Here is an 18,290-nt window from a genome sequence, read left to right as displayed (position 1 = left end):
GCCTATAAGAATAAGATATAGCTCTCTGGAAGATGGAGTAGGGGACTGATTGCATTCTTGGAGGAGTGGTCACCCCTTTCTCTCACATATCTCATCCTGTCCAAGTGCAACACAAGGAGGAAGGTCTGTGCTCCCTGAGATCACACCATCCATTCTTTAAGTCTTCCCTAAGATCACATGCTTTCCCTTAGCAGGTAATAGTTTTTTTTCTCTAATTTAGTTCTTTAATTCAATATGTGACTATTATATTCACATCCTTTCCATCGCTCCCTCTTCTCCCTCCAATTCCTCCAGTGTCTCCCTATTCCCTCTCAAATTCATGACATATTCTTTTAACTACTATTATGCACATATAGGTAGGTAGGCAAGCAGGCAGACAGACAGACAAACAGATAAACAACAGATTAATGTTTCAGGATATTTGATCACACTGTGGACCCCAAGATTTTGTTACTGAAAAATAAAAGAAGAAAACTGTTTCTAGTAATGGCATGGTTCAGTTCTTACCACACACCTTTAATCCCGTTGTTCAGAATAGAGTCAATGCTCTTAGTACACACATTTAATCCCAATCAAGGTAATGTTATTTTGTAGAGAAAAGTACCCATGTTTGAAAGTGATGTTTAATTGAGTGGCAGACAAAGTGATGAATCAGAAACAGATTTGACAGAATAGGATATGCCCAACTCTAATGAGAAGAGATGGGAAAGGGAAGCCAGTTGAGGGGCAGTGTAGAGACAGAAGGCAGTTTAAAGGACAGTTGTAGAGAGAGTTGAGAAAACAACACAGGTAGAAGAAAGAACAAGCTAGACATGGGTGAAGACAGATGAGCTAGAGAATATGAAGGAGCTAGAAGATGAGAACAGATTGCTAGAGCTAGTTTGAGGCCAAGCAGAGCAATTCAGTCAGAGGGTGAGAGAGAAGCCAGATGGAATCAGTTGGCTTGGAGAGAAGTTTGAGCAAGAATGGCAGAGCTGAACCAGGTAGCCAGGAGAGATCAGAAAGGACAAGAAAGGTCAGCAAATTCAAAAGTAAGTTCCAAGGCTGCAAATATTCTAGGCCTAGAAAAGATTGTAGGGAGGCTAGAAGCTTCCAGACAGAGGTTAGCAGACAGAGGCAGTGAGCCTCCCAGACAAAAATTCCATCAGGTGAATAAAAGTTACTTTTACAGACACACACTCACACACATACACACATATGCACACATGCACAGACACACACACACACACTTAACTGAGTCCATTTAGTGTTGTTTGTATGTGTGTTTGCTTAGGTATGACCATGTGGTATTGAAGAATCTCTTAGGGGCTCATCCGTGGAGAAAATTAATCTTCCCTCCCTCAACAGCCATTAGTTATTTTTAACTCTTTATGGAGAGGTAGGGCTTTGTGAGATTTCTCTCTTTTTTTGCAATGACTTGTCAACTGATGGTATCATTGTATAGATCCTGCTCAAGGACCTTGTTGAGACATCAGCAGTTTGGTGTCCTTATCCTTTATAGAAGACACTAGTTCACAGCTTATAACTTCATCCTCTTTCTCTTAGAATCTTTCTTTTTCCTCTTAAATTATGTTCACTGACCCTTCAGTTGCAAGGGTTGTACTTTATGTATGTCAACAGGGTAGGACCTCATAGTCAATTGGTGTTTCTAACTACTTTTCTCAGAAGGAAAATGTTCCAAATAAGCATAAACACAGAGGTGGGGTAAGGAGAATATTTCCACTGAGCTCAGCCAGTAGCTTCAATGAGATTTTTTGATACACAGATAAATGCCTTCACTTACTCTTGAGGACTGAGTACTATTGTCTGTCCCTTTATTTGAAACACCTTCTCCTGACTGACAAGAAAAGGATCACAGTGTCCTTCATTGGTGATCCTTTCCTTCTTCAGTCATTGTTCTTTGGCAAATCCTATCAATTATCAATTATACTGCTGCATCTTCTCTGAACTTATTGGCCACAAGGGTGAGAAGGAATCAAATATTCATAAAATTTTACATCATGTCTTCTCTTTCACTGTCTCTCTTTTTCCTTTCTAAGTCAGCAAAACTGATTTTTGTTTGTTTTTGTTTTTAAATCTGCTATTGCTTTTCACAAAACATTCCTATAGCTATGGCTTCCATTGATTCTTGTATAAAATATTATATCCTTGGAGACAAGACACTGTAATCTTCAGTTTCCATACTTACCTTTATACTATTCTGTGGTTTGTTTCCAAAGTTTTAAGTTTTCTCATCAGTTAATTTCATGTGAATGTTGTTTATACCCATACAATCTTCCCAATCTGAGGTTGCTGATCTGAAATATAATCTTTTTTTTTCATTTTTTCTCCATCTTTATTAAATTGGGTATTTCTTATTTACATTTCAATTGTTATTCCCTTTCCGGGTTTCCGGGCCAACATCACCTAACTCCTCCCCCTCCCCTTCTTTACCGGTGTTCCCCTCCCCATCCTCACTGCCTATTACCACCCTCCCCCCAACAATCACGTTCACTGGGGGTTCAGTCTTGGCAGGACCAAGGGCTTCCCCTTCCACTGGTGCTCTTACTAGCCCACTCATTGCTACCTATGAGGTCAGAGTCCAGGGTCAGTCCATGTATAGTCTTCAGGTAGTGGCTTAGTCCCTGGAAGCTCTGGTTGCTTGGCATTGTTGTTCATATGGGGTCTCGAGCCCCTTCAAGCTCTTCTAGTTCTTTCTCTGATTCCTTCAACGGGGGTCCTGTTCTCAGTTCAGTGGTTTGCTGCTGGCATTCGCCTATGTATTTGCTGTATTCTGGCTGTGTCTCTCAGGAGAGATCTACATCTGGTCCCTGTCAGCCTGCACTTCTTTGCTTCATCCATCTTGTCTAATTGGATGGCTGTATATGTATGGGCCACATGTGGGGCAGGCTCTGAATGGGCCTTCCTTCAGCCACTGTTCTAAACTTTGCCTCCCTATCCCCTCCCAAGGGTATTCTTGTTTCCCTCTTGATTTCAGTCCAACTGAAATCCTCCAGTTAAAATGTGGTTGTCCTCTCCTACCTCCACACCTTGACCATTGTGAAAATGTACTATTGCATCCTCCCTATCTTCTTCAGTCTCATCTTCTCTTCCAGGACAAAGTCATTTGTGTAGCAGTAAATGGTTGATGCACTCTAAACTGGCCAGCAAGTGTACACATGCTTCTCTGCCACCTGCTAAAGGCTCTGGATTCCAGAAAGAAAGACAAACACATGCTGCCTTAAACAGCATTATGGCTGGGTACTTCCAAACAGATTCCCCCCTCCGATATGACTGAGTTATCACTTTCTAAAATCTATATTCCATCTTTGATACCCAAGACCTACTGAGGGAGTGACTCCTGGGGCCACTCTACCCTGATTCTTACATATTGAGTACTTTCTGTCCTGCAACTCTCCAATTTGATCTTTCTGCTTTTCTGTCATGGTGATTCTCCTACCTCCTTCTTCCCCTGGTCCTTAACCCCGAATATCTAAGGTCCCGCCTCTGTCTCCCTGCCCAGCCATTGACTGCTGAGAACTTCCATTCACCAATCAAAGCAAACAGGGGCTTATAGGGTCTTATAGGCAGATGCGCAGTTCACATATAATAATTTTGGGAGCCAAATTAACACAAATAGCATTAAAACCAATCCACGACACATTTACCCTTCTTTTCATTCCCACAGGTTTCTGTTTCTATTCACTTCCTACTCTGCCTTATATTACAGATCACATATCTTTGTAAATATAATATATATATATATATATATATTTTATTTAGGACAAGAACCAGAACTTTTTGCTTTGTACCATCAATATATTGTAAGAGTCCTAGATATCTGAACTGAATTCACATAAACAACAGTGTCCTTTATGTCAGGGCAAGTGAGGAATATTGTTTAATAGAGTAGGTAATATATGCTTCCTTTCCCTAGGTCATAAAGTCAGGGTGCTAATTCATTAGATAAGACAGGTATTAATGAGAAAATTAAAATGATAGATTGATATAACTTACCATGGGTAAAAAACAGAGCGAACCACTATTCTGAAAGTGAGTTATGTCTTTTCCCTTTGTTAATTATCTGTGTGCATTCCAGATTTGCAAAGTTGCATCAGCATTGGAACATTACATTTGAATTCTCTGTAACTCAACTATGTCATCGGCATATCTGAGTGTCTGAATGTGCAACAGCTACTTGGGTATCACTGTTCTGCTTCATTTTGTTGTAGAATCATTACTATGTGTCATAATAACTTGATCGTTATCTATCATAACGATTTAGGTTTTATTGTTGCTGTTCTTGTTTTTGTCTGCAAAAGGTCACAATACATAAAACTCTACACAAATTACTGACATCCCCGTCTCCTATTAATGGGACATCATAATTTAGAACATGCTTTACTGTCTTCTAAGAGGGATGCTCCACAGTCACCACCTTCAATGGGGGAAATGAGATAGATCTGTGGGTAAAGGTAATCGTCACCAACCTGGCAACCTTAGCTCAAACACTGGGACCCCCAAAGTAGAAAGGAAATAAACAACAACAAAACCTAGCTCCTGTAAGACGTCTTCTGCACAGGTGCAAAGTTGCATATGTAAACGCCGCTCTATGAATGAATAAACATATAAATGTAATGCAAATTTGAAAACGAAAAACATCTATGAAATTATCTGGAGAATGGATATGTCAAATAGATGTAGATCCGCGTGTTTTATCTCTGTAGTATGAAGACAAGTTTCCCCTCTAGTTCGAGCATGTTCATAAGACCTAGCGCAGGAAGCCACTGACGTGGTATGTCTGACTGTATTTGTGCTTTTGCTTCTGTTCTTCCTCAGTACACCCAGGGGGCATGTATGAAATGCCTACACCTGCATCCCAGAGAACGTGCCTCGGCTAAGACGCTAAGACGCGTTCCTCAGAGAGATTCTGTTCACCCATCTGTTTTCATAAAATTTTAATGCCAGACAGAAAGCTAGTACAATGTTTTGTTTTAACTTAATTTTTATTTAATTTGTTCCCAGAAATCAAGCTTTTGCAGTCTGGCCACAGGTGCGTGGTAGCAAATATACAATGCGGTGTAGGCATGCTCCCTGCTGAGCTATTCACAAGTGCACCGAGCCTACGCACTATAATTTAAACCTTGCTGAAACTAAAATGCTCGCCTTGGCCCTGAAGCGTCACTTGTCCTCCATGATAAACCAAGAGCTGGACTGCGCCATTATTAAGAAACGTAGTTCTATTACTCAACCAAGGTCAAGTTCCACATTTCAGGTTCTTTCTAACCTTTCACAGCCTGGAGTTCAGGAGGACAGTAGGCTTTGTATTAGCCAGTGCTGCTTCCCAACTCCCAGCAGGAAACATACTTTAGTCCTCACAGCTGAAGTTCCCCTGGCAAGACTCAGGTTCACGGCCAGTGCCAACAGTTTCCGGCACTACTTCAATAATTCTTCTCATCGGATACAAGGGAAAACATTTTCACTCAGTTTTTTAATTGCGCATAATTATAATTACCAGAAATGTTCCCTCCACTCCCACCTCTCGTGATTTTCCTCTCCAGTCAGCCACAGAATATACTATTAAAAGTATTCTATTTGTCAATCTGCAGATCAAAGAAACAATAGAACAGCTATACATATTTTTATGCTACTCTAAACGTGGAAGACCCTGACATAGGGTACGTGGCTAAATGATCAGTTTCCCTGAGAGTATGTCTCCTTTTAAATAACTCACTGCCAAAGAACTTTCTAGCAGGACACATGAGAGATGATGTCCAAAGGCAGTGTTGTGTTTGGTTGTTCCACAGTGGCAGGAATGAGCCCCTTGTGGTTAATACTGGGTATTTATGTATCACAATTATCATTTCTTTTCCCCAGGATGTAATGACAGACGATAAGCTATAAGATTGGGATTAATATATAAGGAGAACTTACCAGACTATAGTAGTAGAGGTTAGAGCAATATGTTTCAACAGTAGGGAGATTGCCAAAATACCAAGAGTTAGGATTCCACTCATCCCAACAGTTCAAGATGAAAAGATGCCAGGAGGTGATGGGGAAGCACCAGTGGGCAAAATGAACAAACAAGCAAATCCCCAAAACTTACTGAATATGTCTGAGGAACTGGGTTCGGAATTCCATCACCCCTGTAGAATTTGGGCATAGTAAGGAAGAATTTGGGCATAGTAGGGAGTGTCTGTGACTCTCATGCTAGGGTAGAAGACAACAGGTGAGTCCCAGGGTTTGCCGCACAGCCGGTCCAGTAAAAGGACAAGCTCCAGGTGAGTGAGACACAGTATCAGAAGACAAGTTGGAGACCAATAGAGGAAGACAACTGAGCTTGAACATGTATGGTAAGCGCACACACACACACACACACATATACATACACACACATACACACACACACACACACACACACACACACACACACACACACATACTGCATACCAAAAGAAGAAGAAAGAAGAAAAAGACAATGAAGCAAAACAACTTATTGTCTTAATGTAGTTCTCCTCAAACCAGCATGGATCCAAATAACCAGACAAATTCAATTAAGAAAATTGAACCCCTAGTGTTTCCAGAGCGCAGACTAATATCTTCTTTTCCATCCAGGTGATGTCTATGCTCCAAATCTGGACTCACATTGCTCTAATTTTCTTCAACTCTGGCTCAATATTCAAATGTACTAGATATTGATTGAAGGGCACAGATTACTGAACCTACATAGTTATCATGTTAGCATTTCTTCCTACATAGTTATCATGTTAGCATTTCTTCTAGGCTCCGCCCCACAGTTACCTAGCAACAGCAAGGCTATAAAAAGGACCAGCATCTCTCTGTCCCTTTTCTCTCTGACCCTTTTCTCTCACTTGGACCTCTTTCACCTCTTTCCTTTGCTTCCCCCTCGGGTCGGCATGCTGAGGCATCCCCTCACACCACCCCATATAATGCTTCACAAAATGTATCATTGGCTGTACAAACATATTATACGTCACACCAATTTGACTATAACACCTATGACTGATTCTGAGCATTGCTCTTTTGGACATTTTGGAACCTTTACCTCATCTACCATAAGATGGAGAGTGTTATCTATGAAACTGCTTGCCTCCACCTTACTAGAGGACATGTTCTCACTTTATTCTTACATTTCCACAAAGAGGCTAAGTCACCCTTCTGGAATTTATATCTAAGCTCCCCCAGTATCTTCTCTAATAAATGCCTTCACTTTTCAGATCAGGGGTGGGGTAGGGGTTGGGGGTGGAGACCATTGATGGAATAGAAAATTCCCTCTGCTGTTTTGTGGAAGAGGTTCTATAGAAAGATGGAAATCTGTCTGGGAAAAAAGTAACATTTTAAACATATAAATCCCTCTTTTCACCCTCTTCAGGATGGGAGCCTGGTGTCTGATAGAGGACGGGCAAGGACACTTGGGTTCCCGCTGTGTGGCACGCAGAGTACAATAACCACCCACAGAGTGTGTGCATACATTTCCCATAAGAAAGGATGCCAGCCAATTGCTCTGTAGTGGAGAGACACCTCAAGTCAGAAACACAGCTGAATTATTTGGCAACTCTGTTATTTCTGCTAAAAGTAATGGTTTGTTGTAGAGCCTGGACCCAGCTGGAGAAAGCACATCACGACAGGTAACTGTGTCCCAGGACCAGTTATTTTCTTGATTTCCTTTCCACAGTTCCCGCCTGCTTCTCCGGCTCCAGTACATCTGTGGTGGAAGTAAGCAAGCATTGTCATTAATAGTTTGAACAATTCTCTTTAAATATTTTTTACCTATGTGACAGAGTACCTGGCAGAAGCTACTTAAGGGAAGAAGAGTTTGTCTGGGCTTGTCATTTTAAAAAAGTTGGTCCACAGTTCTTGTTTCTGTTGGTCCAGAGTCTATTATGTCACAGACCATCCTGGTAGAATGAACACGTGATAGAGATTACGCGTGTCATGGTAGGCAGGAAACAGAGGATGCACAAAGCAGCTGGCTTTCTGTGTTTTGTACCTTTCTCGCTTTCAGTCAGCTATACAGCGGAGAGTAAATTCTAGTTTAGGGGAAACTGTCCTGCCTTTCGTAAATCCTCTCTGGAAATTTCCCAGACATAACCAGCAGTGCTGTGTTTTACTAAAATCTAGTTGCTTCGAAGTACAATTTCGTTAAAAGATTAACCTTCACATGTACTTTCCGCTAGATGAGCCACGCCTTAATCCCTGACCAGTAGAGTATCCAAACATACAGATCAATAAATCACAAAGTCTAAAGCTTAAAGCGCTCTATTTTCTGAAGACGTCTAAGAGTGTCAGATAAAAGGGGGGTTACTGCCTTTGGGACAGTTGTGGTACTCCCTGCCTCATTAGGGAATGTCCATGTGCATTGAACTATACATGCCCTTAATGAGTACTGTGCACTAAGGAGTCTGGGTTCTTGTATCAATGTCTGAAACATTGCCACAGTTTTTGCTTCCTCTTAGAAAGGAGCAAAAGAGCAGACACAATGAGCCCAACCTATCTACAATGTTACAATGCTGCAATGCTCTTGTATTTTCTTCCTTACTTACTTGCACTTTTGTGTAAACAAAGGTTGAGTTTTGTTGTTGTTGTTTAAGTCTTATCACTCCTAAAGTTTGGACTAGATAATTCTTTCTGGGTCTGGGTCTTGGTGTAGGTTTTGTATGATTTGTGGTACACGTAATGATATCCCTGGTCTCCATCAACTAAATGACAGCATTACATAAGAATTGTCAGATAACAAAGAAACTCAGGACAAGGCTCACTCAATACCTGTGGCTCCTCCCAGCACTTCTCACCCAGTCCTTAGCTTAAACTTCTCCAGTCCAAAAGCTTCCCTTCCTCATCTTCTTGTTCCAATATAAACCTGCCAATACAACCCTGTGTTCTCCTGGTCCTCTGCTCTCTTCTTGTTTGGTCTCCTTGCCCTTTCTCCCCCTCCATCTTCCTCTTTCTCTCTCTCTCTCTCTCTCTCTCTCTCTCTCTCTCTCTCTCTCTCTCTCTCTCTCTCTCTCTCTCTCTCTCTCTCTCTCTCTCTCTCTCTCCCCCCCCCCCGCCATTCATAACCCAGTTCAGCAGTCTGGACTTTTCCAGATGCCTGTAGCCATACTCTTCTTCATATATCTACAATACAACTCTTCTCCTCAACCATACTGTGGAGGGGTCATATCTACATTCAAGAACCACTTGTTTAACTTACACAGCAAACAAATGGTGTCATGGAGTTAGAGAACCACTGGTTATGTGGAGTCTAATTGAGGGCATAGTCGTATTTCAATTGACAAGCCTATTATGGGTTGGACGGTTGTTTTGTTTTGTTTGTTTTTTTTCATTCAGAGGATCTGATTCATGCTTTGAAGTTATGTTGTATAATTTGCTTATTTGGCCCTAACATGTTATCATAAGGCAAAAGATGACAATGGAAAACACAGTCAGTCAGGACAGTGGCTTAGCCCATCAAGATTTTCTCTCCTCAGGCTTTTTCTATAATACCTTTTAAAAATGAACTAATATCTTACTTAATTCAGCTCCTGTTTTCTATAGAAAAGGAAGCTTGAAGAAGAAAAGAAGCTCAGCTACCTGCTGAGTTGTTGTATTTAATAAATAAATATTAGACATCATCTATAAATAAACAATTGTGGGGATACTACCTATTGCTCCCAGACAAGTCTAGAGATCAGAGACAAAGGCCAGGGTATATGTGTTGTAAGGTTTTCATGATAAGTCATCACTTTACATTCCTACAGTTGACTAATTCATTTGGATCAGAAGAAGCATAATGTGTGACAGGAGAAGAACATGATTTATTATAGAAACGACCTTAACTATTTTTAAGACATTGGGATTGATGGACCAACTGCCAGCCCCGGGGGCATATTTTCATGTTTCAGTCACCTGGGACCAGGCACCAAGACTGATGTCTTTCTTACTCCCTTTTGGTCAAAATTGGCTGTGTGGAAGTCATTTCTTAGTGCTTCTCCGAAGCCTTCTCATGAGTCTATCATGAGTCCTAATCTCTGAACTATCAGATACTAAAAGAAACTTGAGCTGTACTGGTTCTGTTTTTATTTTGCTTTTTTAAAAAACTATCGTGCTCCCTGAAAAGTTTTAGCATTAATAAAATCTTTCCTTTTTGAAAGGCTCTCTTGTTTGAAACAAGGGCGAAATTATTTGTATCCATCTCTGGATTCTTCAGCAAACACAATTTCATCCCTCAGTGTTAGCTAAAATGTAGAAATGAAGAAAATGCCTGTATGGCTTCTCTCAGCCTAATAGACAGACAGGGAATTCACTCTGAAAAGTCAACATGTTCTCATGCTTCTTGGTCTATTGTAATTTGCAAACTTATTTTAATTTGCAAACCCTTTATTTATTTCCTTTTGTTATTTTTTATTTCTTTATTTTTTTTAGCCTAAAGTACTGAAAGCTATGAATTTTCTATTCACCCACTTAACCCAAGCTTTTCTCCTCATGTTTTTGTCCTTTTGAGAACATCGCTGTAATCTTTTACCAATAGTACTGGGGAAACGAACAAAGTCTCTGTAGATTCTGTCAGCCTTGGTTAAGCTCTAATATATGGAGTGGCTTTGAGATTTGAAACAAGGTAATTGGCATAGCAGTGAGCACTGTGGGAAATCTTTTTCATGAATAGAAGAAGGCAAGTTAGTTAACAAATATTTATTTAACTACTGCTGCGCGGAGAAGGCTGTGTTCAGAAATGGTGGGTGAGGAGGTGGCACAAAGGAAAAAGGGTGCTGAGCTGAGCTGAGCAGCTTAACCTCCAGGACTGGAGCTAAGAAAGCGAAGAAGGGAAAACAACTACAAAGTCGCCAAGGGAAGAGGAAGGTTGCAAGACAAGAGTAGTGAAGCAAAAACAAACGAGGCAAAATGGGAGGTTGAATATTTGGTTACAATCCAGGTATGTTCAAAACATGGTCCTCTCTAATAGCCACTTGAACTTTAGAAATGTATGGAAGCCCTCATGCATGGTTTGATCATTAGTAAAGTAGGCGGACTGTGACACAGTCAGGGATGGTGTCTGCAGTGTGATGCTCAAGGTACCGTGAGTGGGGCGACGCAGGTCTGTGTGAAGACCATGGGTGCTTCGACGGCCATCGCTGATGTTGGTGGAACTATTAGTAGTCACTCTTCTGTCCTTGTACTATAACAATTTTTGCTTGACTTGACTTCCCAGTCAAAATCTATATTCTTGGAAGGATCTATGAATTGGTTCAGTTTGGGCCAATGGATACAGGAGCATGTGTGCCTATTTTAAACTGTGTGTGCAGCCATTTGGAAGTTGATAATGGTACATTTTGGAATTCCTGAGGTTGAATTTTGGAAATAAATTTGGCTTCCTCTTCAAGTAGAAGTAAGAGAAGACAGCCAGGTGAGTTTATTTTGATGCAGGCAGACAACTGAACTTTCAACTAGAATATGACATGGGACATTTTAATCTGTGACTAAAAGTTCCGTATGTTGCTGGCATCACCTCGTTGCTCAGGGGGATGGAGAAAAATATAGAGGATGATTTAAGGATGAAACCTGGACTGGAGATGCACCGCATACTTGTGCTACAGAGCTCAAGTTGGTACGCATACTGATGGGAATTTGGCACTAAGCTAAACCTGAGTGTGAGAACAAAACTGAGATTTTCTTTTTCTTTTTTTTTTTATTAACTTGAGTGTTTCTTATTTACATTTCGAGTGTTATTCCCTTTCCCGGTTTAGACTAAGGAGACTATTTAATTAAAGTAGTAAGTGTGTGTGTGTGTGTGTGTGTGTGTGTGTGTGTGTGTGTGTGTTTGTTGTCTGAAATACTCTTTTAACTATTTCCAGAACACTTCAGTCCAGTGTCAAGAACTCCAAAATGCCAGTATTATAATTGTATCTATAATGCTATCCCAGTCTTTTGCCTCAAGGTATATCTCAGAATTCACTAACCCTTTGATTTTAAGTGATTGACTTGAATTTTCATGCTTTTTATAAGACACTCCAGTTACATTCTCTGTTAGCGTTTGGAAATGGGGGAAAATCTTAAGTGAAGATAATTTATATTTTTGTAAGTATGTAGTTTTCTACAAAATTGAAGAGGAGAGAGGGGGAGGGGATGGAAAGGGAAAGTAAAGACAATGGAAGAGAAGGAAAACATGATGTAATTTGTTCTCTTGATTGATAATCTTTAAAATCCATAGGTCTGTGACTTGCTTCTTTAAGAATATGCTGTCTTCACTGTGAAAATGCCTGGTGAACTTATCTGCCAAAGGGTAGATGGACGGTAAATCTCTAGTGATCATAAAACTTACAGCCAACAAAATACCACTCACATTTGGTAATCAGAGAACACACATCCTAGATCACTCACAGGTTATCTTTTTAGTTAATTTCATATTGGGGTCTGAAAATTTCAACTTTCCATGAATGTAGTATTTTCTTAGAAATCATGGGTTCAATCATTAAAACCTTAAAATGATTCCCATATTACAGAGTGCCAAGAACTATGTAGAGGGTGGCAGGCAAGTGAACCCCATTACCTGAGTGTGGGAGAGCTGGGCCTGAGTGTGGGAGAACAAGTGAGTGGGCCCTGCCCCTCACTGGCCTCAGCCCTTAGGAATACAAAGGGATCTGCACATCACCTGGGCAGCACAGAAATACTGGTCTTGTAGGTGAAGGCATAGGAAAGCCACTCCAAGGATATAAGCCTTGGAGAGCTGCCCTGGCACTCTGCTAGCCAAGTGGTGACATTGACTAGATGGCATGGACTCCAACCTCTTGGTGTCTGCCACAAGCAGGAAAACTGGCCCTGGTGTTAGGGACACAAGAGAGCTGGTAGGTTGAACAACATAGGGACCACCACCCAGACTCACATCCAGGGCCTTAAGTTGGCCCACTCCAGTATCTACTCCATTTATACACTATTGGAGCACAGGACGGGTCTGATTCTGCAGAACCAAAAATGAAACATCTTCATTGACACCAGGCATCAACAGGATGTCCAAGAGGAGTCCCAGTGACGATCCAGTATTGATGGTGTAGCAAAAGCCAGAGGCCTCTAACCACACCAATGACTCATTGCAATGAGCATCTGGGCAAAAGGGTACACACAGTGATGTTCTCTTTATGATATTTTTTCTCATTTTTAAAAATTTTTTGTTTTGTTTCTAATGTAGGTTGCAGGGGTGGAGGGCAGATATGGAGGAACAGGGATATGAATGGGATTGAGGTGCATGATGTGAAATTCATGAAGTATCAATAAAAACTAAGAAAAACATGGTCTCGAGCATCTCTCAATACTCTTATGAAGCAGGGACTCAATTACTAATTTGAAAACTAACATTTGAGGAATGAAAAGCTTATTTAACAAAATTACAGGGTGGGTAACAGAGCCTGGATTCTAAAATCAATATCCATCAACAAAATATTTAACTGCTATTTTAGTGTCTCCTTAAATAATCTCTAATCTTTTAAAAATGAATATGAAATTTTCTTTTATGTGAATTATGTCTAAGCAAGTCTGTTTTATTTTCTCTCCTACTTCTCTTCATGGAATAGTCTTTACAGAATTTCCCCTTTAAACCCTGAAAACACACACACACACACACACACACACACACACACACACACACACACACGAATGAATATATACACACAGGAACTCATACATACAAATAGATAAACAAACCAGTAGATAATACAGTTTTGATTTATGTAACTAGCTCCAGAGGTGTAATTAGGACTTTGAATAATTTTTCTATGCTATGAACTCTACATTCAAATTGTTCTTGGTAAGCACATTAGATAGTTTTCCTGTGGTTACCACTGTTTGCCTGCATGTGTCTCTGTGCTTTTATGTATAGGTGTGTTTATATTTGTGTGTATATTTCTGGATTTGTTTACATCTGTAAATATGTGTATCTATTTGTGTATGTACGTGTATGAGTCTATATGGGTATCTTTTTATGTTTGTACATGTCCATGTGTCTATCTCTATGTATATGTGTTTGTGTGTATCACACTGTATTTGGGTGTGAGAGAGAGTGTGTGGTGTGGGTTTGCATGTGTTTTGTGTGAATGTATTTGCATTTTTCTGAGTGTGTTTGCGTATGTTCATCTATTTCCAGTCCTCTCTGGTAACTGATTTTCCTGCTTATTCTCCTCTGCTGCACTAGTTGATGCACATTACCATCCCAGCAGTTGAGTGCAGTACAATCTGGAGTCTGCATCACGTTAATGCAGGGTCACTGAAGTGGCCCTCGCAATCATCCCAGAGATTTGCAGCAACCGGAAGTATAATTGACCTTGGTCCCCAGCTGCTGTTCTGAAATCCAAAACCCATTTCCTTGGGCTGCCTCAAAACAGCGACAAAGGACAACAGTGGCACTAAAATAAGCCCTTTCGTAGAACGCGTCACTTTCTACCCAATACCATCATTTCAGTGTCTCTAGGGTATTGTCAAACTTTCCTCTGGCAGTAGGGTGTCTCAGAATACACATTCCACCCCACTGTTCTATATCAGTGCTTCTCGTCCTTCCTAACGCTGAGACTCCGTAATACAGAGCCTCATGTTGAGCTGACCCCAACAACAAAATTATTTTTGTTTTTCTTTCTAACTGTAATTTTTGCTACTATTATGAATCATAATCTAATTATCTGTGTTTTCGGATGATCTTAGGTGACTCCTGGGAAAGGGTCATTCGACTTACAAAGGGGTCACAACCCAAAGATTGAGAACCACTGTTTGGATGAACAGGACTTCTACCACATCCTAACACCCTCTATTCCATATGCCAGATTTCTCCTTATGTTTTGCATGAGTTTCCATGGCAATCCCATGTGAAGTTAATCCTTGACATTTGAATATGCAATAAATCATAAGGGGACCATATTGTTCTTGTCTTTCAAGCTAACAGAAAATAATCTAAAATAAGAATAAATATCAGCATCAGGCAGATTCTAAACCCAGAATTGGAGCCCATAGTACATTTTTACCCAGGTATTTGCTGGGGACCAGTCCCAGCAGGAGACTTCTTACTTGTCAGTTCTTTCCCAGGCAGTGGAAGGGAAAGAGCTCAGTGGAGGGTAGAACTTGGTCTTATGAGATATTTAGGGTTGCTGTATAATAATAAAACGTTTACTTATCTAAGTCTAAGTTACCTTGCTACCTTGGCTGACCTGCCTTCTGTGAACCTCTGAGGCCAGACACTACAGTTTCTGGCACTTAGCACCTCTTCCTCAAACAGAGAAGGATTAAGTAAATAGCCTTTGTACTATCTCGGCAGGAACTGCTCGGCTCTAACTTTCAACCTGCTATGAAGTCACAGAAAAAGGGACACTTAGAAAAGTGATTATAGCATGTATTACCGAGTTATAAAATGTTTCCTATGAAAGCTATATAAGGGGAAAAGCAAAAAGATCCTAAGTGGAGAAAAGAAAAAAAATTCTTCTAAGTAGGGAAAGGGAAAAATTCTAGTAAGGGAAAAGAGTCCTCTCTCATCTCTTTGTCCTCAGTACTTATACATGGTTCAGAATACATAATCACATGCTCAAAAGCTCATCAGGAGTACACACACACACACACACACACACACACACACAAAATCAAATCATAAATTGAAATAGAAGTTTACAACAGAGAATGTTTACATGCATAACCATTAGGAGTAATTATCTGGCTAAATATCCATCCACAGGTTCACTGAATGTTTAAAACCATAACTAGGTTATTAGTGAAGTTTTGTATAGATAAACCCAGTCAATATTTTATCTCCTATCCTAGCACCTATAATAAATCATTAGTTCCCTTTTTATGACCTTTGGTTAATTGTTTTCCAACTTCTTGGAATGTGCTCTGAATAGGAGGAAGTCTGGTTACTATCTAAGAGCAATTAATTGGTGACACTTGGGAGACTGGCAGAGTTTTCACTGCAGTTTTGACTATCACAAAAGGACCTAATAGCAGTCCCACTATAAAAGAGCTTAATAATCTCTGATATAATTTTAGGAATTCTTATAGGATCATCATTAAGACTTAAGAAGTCATCTACTTGTCTATATAGCATCACTACAAGACAGTACATCTTCATGGATCTGCAGAGATCTGCCTAAAAGGGGTAGACTGGTACATAGTGATTGCTGTATATATTTAATAATAACAGGAAAAGCATATTAATAGCAGGAATCTTTCCTAAAATGAATTCTCTTACGGCCTTACATCATCATAGCAAGTCTGTTGCAGAATTCTATTATAATCCAAAGGAGACCATCTCAGGAAGATCATCTGCTAGTTATTAGCTTGTTCCATTGTGGCTCCTGACATGTATTAAAGAATGATACAGAAAATAAAGTAAGAAGTGTCTTCTCCTATAGTCAGTCTCTTTGAACTAGATTTTGGATTTTGATCAGAATGCTATATATGTATATGAAATTGTCAATGAAAACGTTTAATATAAAAACTAAAAAGTCAAACAACATGGGAGTTGCATAACTATAAAGAGCTAGAAGTTGGGAAGTTGTTACATGTACTGCCTACATCTGTTACCACTCATTTTCAGTCAAATAAGTGGTTGTTAGTGCCTGTATCCTGGGACTGAGGGCGTAGTAGAGTAACTCTTGGTGTGCTGGCACTAGGGTGTATGGGGAGCAGCTGTTCAACAGCACATTTGGTGTTGCCCTTGCTATGTGAAAATGTCCCTGGCTTTCTAGAACTCTATGCTTTAAGAATGCCTCCTTTGCTTCAAGATCCCTGTGTTTTCTTTTTCCTCTTTGTGAGTAATAGCTCTGACAGTATCGGTACAGGTTTTTATAGGAAAAAGATGATGTGAAATCAATACAGTCATTGCTAATAGTTTAAAGAGACACTTTTGAAAATGTAGTGGAAGATCTTAAGAGAAATGTAGAAAAGATAGTCCAGCCCATGACAGGTAACAATAACAAGCTGTAAGTAACCTGTCTACTTCCGCGGAGCCAGGACTGAGAATTAAAACTCAGAATGAGGTCTGCAGCTACTGAGTGTGGACACATCAAAACCATTAATGTGGCAAGACACCAGCTGGCAATCCTTAGCAAAGCAGAGAGGAACCTGTAACAATACCACATTCTCTTCTCTAACCCTCCATCCTCTTTCTTTAACTGCATGCAAGTGGGAGGTGGAAGAAAAGTGATCCTGTCGATGCTATCTACGATGGTATCCATTTCCCAGCAGATGGAGGCCAGAAATGATAGAGAAGACAGACACCTGGAGGAAAAGAACAATCGAGTATAGTGACTGACAGAGAGACACATTCCTGCTGATTGTGGTTTAACTTATTTAAAGGATAAGCACATTTTCGTTAATATGAGATATGCTTTAAACCATAGCCAGGTGTGCAGGCACATGCTTTTAATCCCAGCACATGGAAGGCAGAGGCAGGAGGATCTCTATGAGTTCCAGGCCAGCTTGACTTACAAAGCAAGTTCCAGGTCAGTCAGGGCTACCCAGAGAAACCCTGTTTCTAAAAACCAAACAAAGGAAGCAAATGAACAAATAAACAACAACCAGTCTGTATGCATTCCATGCCAAAATAGTTATAAGGTTACTGGAGCAATTGTTGAACTCATAATTTTAAAAGCTATTTCTCTAGTGAGAACTCTGGGTTTTATTCATTTATTTACTCTGTACTATAAACGCAATGCCCTTCCATCATCTTAGGCACCTGAATCCTTCTGATAGGATCACAATGCTATTTATTTGTATATTTGTGTATTAAAAGTATTTTCTCACAGTTGGGCTTTAGATATTTGTTCATGATTGAATTATTGTTTGTTAACTAAAATGTGCTGCAGTGGAATTTTCTTTATGTTTATTCATTCTGGATTCTTTTCACAGAATGTTTGCTTGTTTCTCTCTTAGGTTTCTCTCTCCTTGGATTCAAAGTCTAGGTTACTGGTAATAACTAAGTATTCATACCTGTATTTATCTTACTTCAGAATATTAAGATGTGTGTGTGTGTGTGTGTGTGTGTGTGTGTGTGTCTGTTTAGGTCTCTGTGTGTGTGACTATGTGTGTCTCTGTGTATATGTCTGTGTGTCTCTGTGTGTGTATGTGTCTGTGTGTCTCTCTATACGTGTGTCTCTCTGTATGTGTGTATGTATCTGCATGTGTCTCTTTATGTGTATATGTGTGAGTATGTGTGAGTGTGTATACATATGTGTGTATGTGCATATGTGTGTATTTATGGGTAGGTGTGTACATGTATAAATGTGTGTGTGTGTTTGTGAGTGTTTGTGTATGTGTGTGAGTGTGTGTATATGTGTATAAGT

The sequence above is a fragment of the Rattus norvegicus genome, chromosome 1 (genome assembly GCF_036323735.1).
Source record: "Rattus norvegicus strain BN/NHsdMcwi chromosome 1, GRCr8, whole genome shotgun sequence".
Classification (NCBI taxonomy): Eukaryota; Metazoa; Chordata; class Mammalia; order Rodentia; family Muridae; genus Rattus; species Rattus norvegicus.
The sequence above is the reverse complement of the archived record's forward strand: the minus strand, read 5'-3'. Positions refer to the sequence as shown.